Source organism: Corvus hawaiiensis, chromosome Z, assembly GCF_020740725.1.
Source record: "Corvus hawaiiensis isolate bCorHaw1 chromosome Z, bCorHaw1.pri.cur, whole genome shotgun sequence".
Classification (NCBI taxonomy): Eukaryota; Metazoa; Chordata; class Aves; order Passeriformes; family Corvidae; genus Corvus; species Corvus hawaiiensis.
Window position 1 is genome coordinate 4885974 of NC_063255.1, and position 12785 is coordinate 4898758.

Below are 12785 nucleotides of genomic sequence, written 5' to 3' on the forward strand. Positions count from 1 at the left end.
AGGGCAAAACCCACCAGCTATTGAGAAGCACAGCTGACAATAATATACACTGAAATTAATAAAATTTGGAACCGAAGCAGCAGGCTCCAACCTAGTAATTGAACACAGGGCTCTGTCAAAAGGCAGGCCCGGTTCAGATAACCTTGGGTCATTTGCTCACACAGTCAGTGGGGCTGGGAGCTGGGGTAGTGATCATCACTTTTGGGGAAGAACACCGTGCTCACACCTCACCTGTCCCTGGGCACAGAAATTAGAGGCTGCTGTGGCAGAGCTTAAGATCTGAGTGAGAACAGGCACTGCCAACACCACCTGTGCCCCTGGCATGGCTGGCTGGGCACTTGACAACATCACCAAACATCATCATGTAGCTGACTCAAATGTCCTCTCTCTCCAAGGATCACCAAAGTGAAATGCAGCATCAAGTCAATTTTCCAGTCCTGGACTCAAAGCAGGCCTTTCCCTCAAGCTGTGTGCATTATGGATTCAGTCAGTTCGCTGGTGACACTGAGAACCTATTTTTTGTTACAAGTCAATCTAGAACAGTTAATCTTGTTTTTTGTAAGGGAGCACTCACAGTGGATTAAAATGTTTAATTCAACCTCAAAACAAGATGTTTCTTGGGAGGGGGTAGGGGGGAAGGAGAACTGTGTCTTTTTCTCAAAGTTCGGCAAAAAAAGGTAGAGGGGGAGTTGAAAAACTTGCAGTGGCTGCCTTAACATGAAACAAATTAAGTTGCTTTACAAGTCATTTTCCTTCCCAATTTTAATGCAGTTCCCTATTCAGCATGAGAAGAAAATGACTCTATGATTCACTCTCATATGAAATTCAACGGGTTTAAAAATGTGCTTGATTTTAGAAAGTTTCCTATGTTTCTACATAATTTTATAGCTCAGGCTAATGTTCAGTCAGAAAGCTCAGCTCCAGCAAAGACTGCTGGGACTTGCTGGGCAAGGAGAGAAATCCTGGGGTATAGAGTGCCCTAACAGCAGGGCCAGTGTGCAGCAGGGTGTGCAACCTCAGAATAGCTTGTGCAAGGCTGGAGGGGGTGAGGAGGTGGAAAGAGAAAGAAACGGAATGGGGAAGTTCAAAGAAACACAGGATGTGCGAGAGGTACCAGCAGAGTGATTCAGGGTGATTTTTCAGTAACCATGAATTTGCAGGAAGGGTCAAGAGGTGGCACCCACCCACAAACTTCCAACTCCTGAAACCCTCAGAGACGAGAGGGCTTGTGGGACTCAGGTCACAGATTTGAGGTTAAAGTCCTCACCTCTAAGTAGCATGGCCATTTGAAGACTCTGTGAGCTGTTTTCCTGCCTTGATGTATCAAGAATCTGTATTTCTGCTTTTGAGGAGAGATGTTCAACTATATGTGCCTCTACACCTAAGAGAAATTATGATTAGGCTAAAAAAGAACCCAACTAAACCCATTACATTACATTACCTGTTACAGCAAATTACTAACAATAATAAACATACTACATCACTGTATGCCTTTTAATGGCATACACAAATGTGTACAGGATGTATCCCTGGTTTCCTCAGTCCTGAATATGATCTAAGAGCAGGAGCAGGGTTCACAGCCTTAGCCAAAACAGCCAACAGGCCTGAGGGTCAATGGTCACTGAAGAATGTGCAGCATGGCTGTCTCGTCTATGAATGACACTGTAGACACAAGAATTACATCTTTGGCATATTAGAAATATGAGCTTTTGGACAAAATTTCAGCAGGAGGATGGGGTAAGGATCTGGAAAGGAAATTGCTGAGCAGAAACAGAGGATGAAGTCTGAGCTGGGGCTGCAAAAGCACAGCAGCCCAGTAATGCCAAACAGTGTTGCTAGTCAGGCTGGGCAGCTGCATTTCAGGCTGGGGGAGTTGCTTTCCCTGCTAAGCACAAACCCGGAGTACAGCATGAAAACATGCTCACTCCTGTCCCTGGGCCTGCAGTAATGTGAGCTGTTCCTCCAAAATTATATTCCTAAATTCTGTCCTACCTCCTTGACTGAAGTCAAAACTGGTTTGCCAAAGTCCTATTTGCATCACCCTTGCTAAGGGATTCTGTGCAAGTCACTGTGATACAGGTCTATAGCCTAAGTGAAAAACAGATGCAGAATATTTAATGTTGCAGCAGAAGTATAAATTTCAGGCAGTAAGAAATATTTCTTGATCCTATATGTGGATAGTATTTCAGTAGAGTAAACAAGATAATATCCTGGAAAGTAAAGACTAGAATAAAATATGCCAAAAGCAGGGTCTCAAAAAATTGTTAGTAAATTCTCTGCTTCAAAGCAGTAATGGGGAAACTACATCATCCCTCTGCTGTTGCATACAAAGAGTCCCTGTGTGGGATCAATGAATAGGCAAGTACAGCCAACCTTCTGGCAATTGCCTGCAGGTTAAGAATTTGGAAGTTGGTGGAAAATTTGAGATTGAGTCTGAACATTCACTCGCATCTGGACGTTAATGTAACAGCCTAAAGGAAGCATTGCTCTAAATTTTAAATCACAGTGAACTTGATGAAGAGCTTGAGATGATCTATAGGAAAAGGTCAGAAAAGCTGTAAATGTTTATTTCCATGATCTTAAATGAGTGCTTTCAATCCTGCTTTTACACTTTCATTTATGTTTTCACTCAGAGTTTCTGCAGAACCCTTCTAGGGCTTTTCTGTCCCAGGAAATCTTTAGCATACATGCATTGAAAGGCAATGTACGTGGCATATAGCCCATAAGGGACCAGGGCAGTGAAATCTGCAGGCAACTGCATCGCAATTGCTAACTCCAGCACAAGAGGAGAAAAACCAGCTGGGCAAGAAAGGGGAAGCTTGGACCCACTCAGAAACATTAACTCTTTTGGCAGGAAGGCTAGGGGCTATCCTGCTTTCAGCAACACATAATGAAAGATACCTCAACTGTTAAGAGACTATGAAAATACAATGGACAACATAACCACACGTGGATCATGTTAAAGACTGTGCAAAGGGGTTGTGCATCTGGGAAGTCATCACACTGCATTACAAGCACCTATAATTTGGGAAGGAAAAATTTAGAGAAGAAAATAAGAATAGACAAGCCAGATCATTATACGCTTCTCACAGGAAAGAGATGTTAGTAGGTTCTGAGTCACTTGTGAAGGGTGGCAGAGACTTCAGTGTCAATGGGTAAAAGAGAACATTTTATCTGTCATTTGGGCTAGCTGGCTGCACAAATTACAAAACACAGATGCCCCTGCCCTGCAGCATGTGTAGGAATAACTCACTAGGCATGCCTGAGCTTCAGCTGTGCTCACTCTAGCTTATAAGCAGCACTGCCAAGCTGTGTTTGAATTCTGCCTAAATAGCTGGTGATTTCTATGGCCAAACTGCCAGAGTGGGAACCCAGAACCATGTCCAGTGCAGGAATTTGGAACCATTGTGTCTACAGCCAGCTAAAGTGTGCACCCTCATGCTTGAAGCTAGTTGCTAAAATGATCTGGTATAGGGAGAAAAATAATGACGGGTGTGATGATGGTCTACTATTAATAATGACATATGCTCGTACATCTGAGAAAGAGACATTTAAAAGATAAAGGAACTTAGTGTTTAAACTGCAAGAGGTTGACAAAACCCCCTCACAAAACCTGAGTTTAACCCTGGTCTGTTTGACCCAACTATTTTACAACTGTGTGGAGCTACTTCACACTGACATGTGGTTCTTGTTCTCCTTACAGCACTATTCCATATTACTTGCTGTGTGCAGTCTCTTGACTGAATTTTGGAGTAGTTACATAACATACAGCTCCAAACTACCTCTCCAGTGACACCTACTTTTGTCTGAGCCCAGCTATTCTCAGTGGCTTGAGTGCTATTTAAAAGGCCATAGCAAGCATACTTGGAGAGCATGTGCTTTCTGGGGTTTAGACCCATGACAGGTGAATTCTTGGTTTAGTTTTCTCTAAATCCTCATCCTCTTTTTTTCATCCATGCTCTAACACATGGAATTCCTGGTCTACAAAGCAAAGTAAGTAACCTGCAATGCAGCAGGCAGAAGAAAACAGTGAGTGTTCATGCCACAAATGTCAGGTTGAGCATTTCCACTTGACATGGATCAAGTCCAGGCATGAATGGCTGCATACTTATAATTTGTTAAAGTGATGCTGCTTCTCAGGAGTATTTGCCATTCCCAGTTCAGGAAGGTACACATTAGCTTATTTAGTCTTGCATGCAGAAATGAAGTTAATAGGTAATATTTGGAAAACAACTACCCAAATTGGCTCACTACATTTCCACAATGACTACTGAATATAGGTAACAAGTATTCTTTTAAGCAATTGAGTATTTTGTTCCATCTGGCCAGTTTCTATGAAATGCTTCTCTTTGTAGTGGCTACTGAAAGTGAATAATGGCTGTATTCTCCCAGGTCAAAAGCAAACCTCACACAATGCCTACTGTGAATTAAAGGGGCTCTCATGCTGCAACAACAGGTCCACAAAGCCAAGGTGCTATGGCTAACACTACTCATCATCTGGGGCATTGCCAGTGAAAAGAGGATGGGTGTAGGGCAAAAGAGAATCGGAATGATCTTCAATAAAAGGTAGAAGTTTTTAGTATTACGGTGCTGGACAAGACTAAAGTCTCTTGACTTCAAAGAATGAACAGTTTCATATCTCAAGCATTTAATGCCAAATATTTGCCACGATTTTTATCTTAGTACAACTATTTATAGTGGCTCTAATGCTATGTAAAAGACTGTAGCAAGAAATCCCCAGGGGTTTATGCTACTATTTGGCTTTATAGTTCTTCCACTTCTTCAAATAAATCATGAACTTCTTCAGATGTGTGAGAGGCATTCCATTTCCTCAACTGCAAATGACAAATGATGAATTATACACATTGTTTACTTTTTTCCCCACTCTAAATGCCTATGTAGCTCTCCAGTGACTCCAACTGTTGCATTTGGTCTGGTTTTCTGCATTTGTCCTGCACAATGACCATGAATCTCTTGGATTTCACATTCGAAGAGCATTCTGTTTCAGCACTACACACATTGTATTCTGTTCATTTACTGTAAGTGTGAATGTAGTGGTTCTTCTTTCCCATTTAGATGTACAGAAATATGTGAAAATAAGAGAAACATTATATGGAAATAATTGTTCATTATTCTGTTCAACTTAGGCACCAAAGTAATTATGTGAGTTAGCGTGGAGCAAGATCACTTTGTTGGTAGTTTGTGCTGAAGACTATGATTTCACTCTTGTTTTCCAAGCTAAATAAAGCTAGTGCAAATATGCAATCATTAAAAAAAGTTGCAAGCTACATTCGTGGCAGTTTTAAATGAAATATTTTTACTCGTGCTGCTTATTTAAAGAACATCAGTGGAGGAGTTGCTTGTGTTTTGGGTAGGATTGGCTGGAATAACTGGAGACATACATCAATATGATCAAAGAGAGGAGCTATTCATTCTCTTGCATTCAATGGTGGCTATCATGCAAAAATGAGTTATTGAAGCCAGTTAGACTGCCCAAATCCTACTATAAGTTTCAGCAGCCTGTGTTGACTTTGGTCTTTCTGAGCACAGTTCACATCACTCATCAATCAGTGTAACAAAGTAAAACTACACATTCTCCCAGGAACACAACCTAGGGGTCTTTGGACGAGGTCTTTTGTTCACTTCCTGCTGTGGGAGGAATCTCCTGGGTGAAATCAACCTCCTTTCCCTTTAAGACCTTGGTTGTTGTGTCATGTGTGGGTGAGCATAACACCTGCAAGTGACAGAGACACCTCTTTTCCTCATCCTGGAAACTCTTACGAGCTGAAGGCCATGCTGATGCTTCTCTATCTTAAAAAAAGATACTGCCAAAGGATCACCTAGGAACTGATATGCTTCAGCAGAAATGGCATTAAATAACCTATAGCATCCTCTAATCTGACTCAGAAGGCATCACTAAGGGCAGCCTCTGCTTGCTCAGGAGAGACTTGCAGAGCTCTTTGGGAAAAGTAGAGCCCCCTGTGAGGATCACTGTTCAGAACAGTCCCTTTTACACATGACTCTAACTGGAGAACTTTTTAATCAGGAATGACAATACATGTTTTAGGTCAACAGACTTTAAAACATTTTGAGTGGACAGACAAGATTCCTCAGTTCCCCCAGGTTTCTGGCTTAAAATGCCATATTTAGTACTGAATATAACCTGTAAGAAATTTGCTTTACCTCTAAGAAATTTGCCAAGAGAGCGCATGATGATGGAAAATTTCCATTCCAGCCAACCTCTTTAGAAGCCATGTCAAGGTGCTTCCCTCATGTCTCAATCTTGCTGTCACCTGGAAGACTCCTGTCAGTATTCAAGCCAGTGAAATTCCCAGAGCTTAAACCTGAACACTGCCCTGGCTGGCTGCCCTCTGCTGTGTCCTGTACATTACAGACGGCTACCCTGGAAAAACAAAACAAAACACCGGATTAAATTATGCTAATTCAAAAGTGTCCACAAAGCAAACCATGGCTTTTTTTTGCCTTTTCAGAAAATGCTGCTCAATAGCAGTTAATTCCCACAGCCCGTTCTGCTAAGAGTTGAGAGCAGCATACAAATTGCTACAGTTTAGGAACAAGACATTAAACTTGGTTTTTCTGGAAAGGCACACAGGAGAGGAAAGACTGGTCAAGATCAGCTGATGAAATTACCTCAGATAGGCCATATTTGAGGCAATTGACTGGAATGTGATCCCAGCAGAAAATGGTTTAGAAGACCAACTAGTCACTCAGTACAGCTTCATCAGAAGCATCACTTAGTTTTACTGAGCTCGGACTATGTTTAAACTGAATTCCCAGTCTGCGTTTTAACAACAGACCTCAGAGGGAGGTCCCCACAGTCTGGGAATGTGGTCTAGGCAGAGGTTGTTCCTATCAATATTACCTGAGTTGTGTTGCAAACATGATAGGATACCAATGTTTTGTAACTATATCCATCATTAGAGCAGTTTCTACAGAGCAGATAAGATCAAAACAAAAGCTCACGGACCCCCTTGCGTTTCAAGATTCCATTATCTTTATTACAGAAATCCCCGAATGCAGCTTACTTCCCATTACATATTTAAGTCCGTGTTGTCTCTGACACTCTTTAATTCTCTCAAGATCTGAAAGCACTCTTTCTCTATACTTATTAATTTTACATGGTACTTTGAGACAAGTTAATAACAGGATCCAACTCATCCATTATCCCACTGTTGGGAAACCAAAATGCATGGATGGCAAATCTAGTGCTAACAGGAATGCTTTTCAGATAAAGCTGATTTTCTCCAACTGTGTCAGAACACTAAACAACCTGCTGCTCCTGATCCCTCCAATTTTGTTCTGCTCTGTGGAAGACAGTAATCAAACATACAAGTATTACGAACTTACATTAACACTTTCCTTCCAAATGCTACATAAATTATGTTATTGCAATTTATATCTCAGGTTCATATGCTACCACATTGATACTATCTGCACAATGGAGACACAGATTGATTAGCCAGAATATACCACACAGCAGCAGCCATTCTCCTTCCTTGAAAAGGCAACAGGCTCAGGAAGAAAAGGAGACACCAGGGAAGTGCCATATAGTTTTGAATAGGAGGATTCTTCTTTCTGTGCCAATTCCAATACCTACTCTGAAGGCATAGGTGATACAAGGAGACATGGGCCATGCTGTGGTCTTTAGATACCAGTGTAATAATAAACATTTACCTGAAAATTTCAATTCAGGTATTATTAATCATCACAGGAAGCCACAAACCAGCTTGCAATGAGTGATTTATTCAGGTAACACACCACTGCTGTATTTGAGATTAGTCTAAAACAAAACAGTACGTTTCTTATCATTATTTTCAGTTCTATAGTTTACCGAAGTAAACTCCCAGCATTCACAAAAGTACAGCCATATGTAAAGACTGGATTCATTACACAGATTTTGGTTTTGTTTCCACCTGAGTAATATGCTGTGAGTCCCCTCCGGGATAACATTATAGTGAAGAATAGGCCCCTAACCTAAGAAAGTCATCTCTCACTGGGACAGATGCAGAAGGAAGGCAGGTTAGAGGGAAACCTAAAAAAACCCTGAGTCTTTGGAAACAATACCTAGTAAGATCATGGAAGTTCAGGATTTTGAGTTAAATGTCCTGGTGCCCTTTTGGAGAAGAAAGAGTATTAGATCCGCATGCATGAACTGAAGACTTGTAGGAAGATGATGACTTTTCAGAGACTGTCTAGGTTATGCCCCAGACTACATGCTCTCACCTAACGTTTGCACCAAAGCATTCCTCATGCACACAGATGTGAAATCATAACTAGAAATACTGCAGCTGAGCCCCTGTCTGGCTTATTGAAAGGACAGAGCTGCCACGGTCATGAACTGAGGGCACCCAAGTTCATGTCGCCCTGCACTGTGCTGTCCCAGTTTGCAGCTTGTGTCCTTGGCCTCAGGTTCTGAAGGCAGCTTTGTTCCCCACTCTGCCCACTAACTGACTCAGCACCCACCTCCTCTGAGCCTTCTGGGGCACGCTGAAAATTAGGAATTTTCTAGGAGGTTGGCAGGAGGGATTTGCTAAAGATATGAAAGGAATTGTGTGATACCACAGCTCCATCAGAGGGGAAAGCAGTCCATCTTCTATCAGACTGTTTTCTACAACTGTTTCTAGTTGTAAAAACCACTGGTCACACCACAGCTCAGAAGATACAGACAAGTCACCTTATTTACTCTATCACTGGGGTTTTTAATTATTTTTTTTTAATAGTTTGGTTTGGAAGGCGACCTTGAAAATTATATTGTTTCAACCCCCCTGCTGTGGGCAAGGACACCTTCAAATAAACCAGGTTGCTCTGGTCTTGAACACTTCCAGGGACAGGGTATCCACAACTTCCCTGGGTAGCCTGTTCCAGTGCCTCATCACCCTCACAATTTTTTCCTAATATCTAATCTAAACCGCATTTTGTTTTCAAATTGAAAGCATTTCTTCAGTATCTTCCTTCCCATCAGCAGCTGGTTGAGCATTTCATCCCAAAGCAATATGGTGCCCTTTTTATTTCCCTGTGAAAGTGTGGCCCCAAAGTCTGACCATGAACATTCCCCTGCCTTGTCTTCAAGCCTCTTCAGGCACAATTTTTCACCCTACAGTCAACATAGTTTCATCCCACATGGTTCACTTGGGGCACCAGGCTGCAGTGGGCAGCTGGCACACACCAGGAGACACTGTGCCAGAGAACATCGTGTTCTGTGGGGAACAACAAGGAAACACAACAAAAACATCAACAACCAACCACTGAAAAAAATACATTGTTTCTAGGCCTCATGCAAGAGAATGGAAGGACTGTGGTAGTAAGCTCCAGGAAAGGCTCAGCCATGTCCAACAGAATAGCAGCACTCCTGTGTTAATGCTGCTGTTTGCTGCTTGTGTTGCTTTCCAGAGTGAGTATATTATCCCCTGGGATCACAGCTCAAGCCCAAACTGCATCACTTCACTCCGGCTACACATCTGCTTTGCCATCTCAAGTGTGACAGACAAACTTCACACCCTTGAGTAGCTGTGAAACGTTGCACAGCTTCCCTGCTCCAGTCCCAAGCTAATTGCAGCTTGCTAGCAAAAGGGAAGGATGCACTCCAAAAGCGCTTACAAGAGTTTGGGTGAAAGGTTTTAGCTACAGCCAATGCTAAATGTCTACTGTTGCCTATAGGAAAGTCAGAAGCCCACTAAAATCTGTAAGAAAATGAGTAAGACTAAAGTTAATGACTGGAAGATAGGTTTATCATGGGAGGAATTTTAACAAAAGCAGGTGTAGTGATTGCACCTGGAACCCAAAAATCTAGAATAGTTGCTACATACTGGAATTTATTTCAGGATATGAAAAGTAGGGAAGAAGCTGGAAAAAATATGCACTGTATCACACACACACATAGGAAAAATTACGTATTCTGAAAAGGGCTGTCATGTCCACATTGCAATTGTAAAAGCTTTTAGATACAAAACACATTACTTTGCTACATACTGGCACCAACTGAAGTGTTAGACAACACCCAGGGCTTCTTAGGTGCCATTGAAGATTCAATTGGCTTGAAGAACAGAAATTACAAGCTTCACTTCAGGCAGAAGCCAGTATAGCCTCTTCCAGAAGAGAGACAGATGTATCTTTTAAAACCTTTATGGGATTTATCATGGTGGTGCCTGTTAGCATCAACGTGCTTAAGCATGTGTTATTATTTTCATTATAAACCCCCTACTTTAAAGTGTTTTATAACTCAGCTGTAAACATATGGCACTTGCAGGGACAGACACAACTCATCTGTTTCTATATGAGCACTTTAAAGAAGTATGCATGCACATACACATACCTAAAAAAATGGTGGCATCCTAGTCTTTAATGCAGTTCTGTAGCCTAAAATTATCTAAATGAAATGAAGGAATTGACTTCATCTTCTGACATCATAGCTCTTTACTTCTATTGCTCTTGTATTGTAGCCAGTTATAGTTCATTTTACAAACTTTAAAAGCAACTGCTGCTAGACAGTAATCACTTCTTCTGAGGGTTCTAATGTTACTGCTGCAGGAGCTTCACTTAAGGAGGGAGTCTTCCTCCCCATGCATATTTCTGCAGCAGGCCTGTAGCGAGCTATCTGACAAGCAAGCAAGCAGCAGTCTGAAAACCTACTTTAGCAGGCACTTACAACAGCTACCTTTAAACAGGAGAATTTTTTTAAGCAGTAGGCTGAAAAAAAAATTGATACACTTGCAGAATGTCAATGAATCAAACAGAGCTGCAGAGAAGCAGTTTGTTGAAGTTTTATTTTTCACTCCTGTTCTGCTTTTAAGCTGTTACAATGAAAAGAAAGGAAATGAAAAGTTTCTCCATTTAAGAAAGCCTGGAGGTCCCCCCTTCTAGCTTCCCTGGCATTCTCTCTTGGCCATTTCTGAGATGTGCTGTGTCTGACACGGGCACGGGTCTCTCCAGGCAGAGCAGGATCCATCAGTGGAGCTTTGCAGCAAGGAGTGGAAGTGGGGATCACCCCAGCAGCTCTGGGCAGATGTCCCCTAGGGTGATGTACTTTTCACAGGTGATCCAGCTCCCACCAGCAGCTGAAGGAACAGGCTGTGCACTCCACTGGGCTTCTAAAGCCTCTTGTTAGTGAAGTACTTTATGGAAGTTAACCATTGACCTCACAGTGACTATTCACATACACAAGCTCAGTTGTAAGATCCTGTATCTTACTAAAACAGAGCTAAATCCAAAGACAATTCCAGACTTACATCCAGTCTTCATGTTAGGGATCTCTGCCACAGGACTTCTATTCATCCAGTAGATAAGGTAAGAATTTGTGGAAAAAAACTCTAAAGCCAGATGTATTTCGTCTTCTTGAATTACAACTTCCAGAGATCTGTGTCTTGTAGGTGCTTTCTGTAACATGAAGAGGGCTCTGCAGTTATGCTGCTGAACATTAAATAAATATAGCAAGCTGGAAACCACCACTGTTTGGAAAAGCCAGACATCAAGGATGCACTGCACTAGGCAAGGAATATTCTTTATAGCAGAATTCCAAAACTCTCCAGTTTCTGAATTTAATCACAAATCCACAGTGTTGCAATTCAGTAAGTGTCCCAATTCTTACATACAGAAAATCGCCAGAACTGCTGGCAAGTTGGAACATCTGCAGAAAGCTAAGATCTGCACAGAAGAGCATTCACGTCAAACAAAGGCAACAGTCAGTCAGGCTCAGGGATGGTGTAGCGGGTTGAGTTTGAAACCGGGCAGAAACACCAATTAAATGCAGTGGTTTTGATTCAAAATATTCATTATTTACTTATTTTCCTTCTGTGAGACAAGAATTAGGAGAAAAGCAAAGCAGGCACAAACCTTAAACAGTTGCAGTACAATGAAAGAGCTTTATTACTAACAGAATTAAAAGTAAAGAGAAAAACAACAAAACAAAATTAAAGTAAATTTCCCCCCCCCCCCGCCTTCTTTCCAGCACTTCTCTCCTTTTATCCAGCTCACACAAGGGATAACAGAACATGGGATGTTAGTCAGTGTTGCAGTTCTTGAAAAGTCTCTCTCTTATGCTTAAGGAAAAAAGGGTTTTCCTTCAGTTGCACGTGGTTCCCAAACTGCCACCAATAGCAGACCCGCCCGGAAACAAACAGTCTGCTATGTGTAGAACATCTCTCCCATGAAGAATTTCACAGTTCTTTCACACTACAGAACATGGGCCATCACATGGGGTTATTCATCTTTTTAAGGATAAGTTATTTTGGCCTGCACACAGAGGCTTTTCTTCGCTACAAGTCTCTAACAGCCTCTCACTGCTTCTATATAGCCTGGCATAGGCACTCTTCACAAACTTCATAGGCACACGTTGATTCTCCACCCCCCCCCCCCCATGTTCTTCAAATGGATTAAAGAGACAAACAGTTTGTGGTATTACAGTTTCTTACCACGGCATGCAAGAAGGTTTCTTTTAAGCTGCGCGCCAGAATCGCGGCACCGCCCTCTTTTCTCCCGTTGCCATGCTCAGCTCCGTCTCACGGGACTCACTTCTCTTTCTCTCTGACTCTGACGCCGCCATGTTGAAGAGTGTTCTTGTTCGGGCTTTACGGTGGGGAAAGCCTCGCTCCCTCTGTGCTGCTGGCTGCGTGGTGTCCTCTTCAGTTCAGCACGGAGTGTGCTGGCTGCAGACAGGAGGCTCTGCCGGCTCCTGTTGACTCCGCCGGCTCCGCATGGAGAGGAGAGGGACCCGCCTGTCCCCAGAAGCCGCGCTGGATGGGTTTAGCTGTGAGCAGTCCATGGCTGGT